A 266-nucleotide genomic window follows, 5' to 3' on the forward strand; every position below is an offset into this window, starting at 1 on the left:
CTGACAAAAATACTATGCAACATGGGGTGGGGGGCCCGGGCATCTTTAGGCTATATCTTCATTTAATGATAAAAACCATAGTTTTGGGCTTGTCTTTGCATATAGACACTTGATACATTAAGAACGACTGAAATAATAATCTGAGTAATAATTAATATGTATTTGTTACTTTATAGATTTAATAGATATTTGTTATTACTTTTTTAACGTTTTTACGCTTATACTGTGAGATAAAAACGGTTGCTGCTGTGATTTTGTCTGGTTTA

Source organism: Limulus polyphemus, unplaced genomic scaffold, assembly GCF_000517525.1.
Source record: "Limulus polyphemus unplaced genomic scaffold, Limulus_polyphemus-2.1.2 Scaffold607, whole genome shotgun sequence".
Taxonomy (NCBI): domain Eukaryota; kingdom Metazoa; phylum Arthropoda; class Merostomata; order Xiphosura; family Limulidae; genus Limulus; species Limulus polyphemus.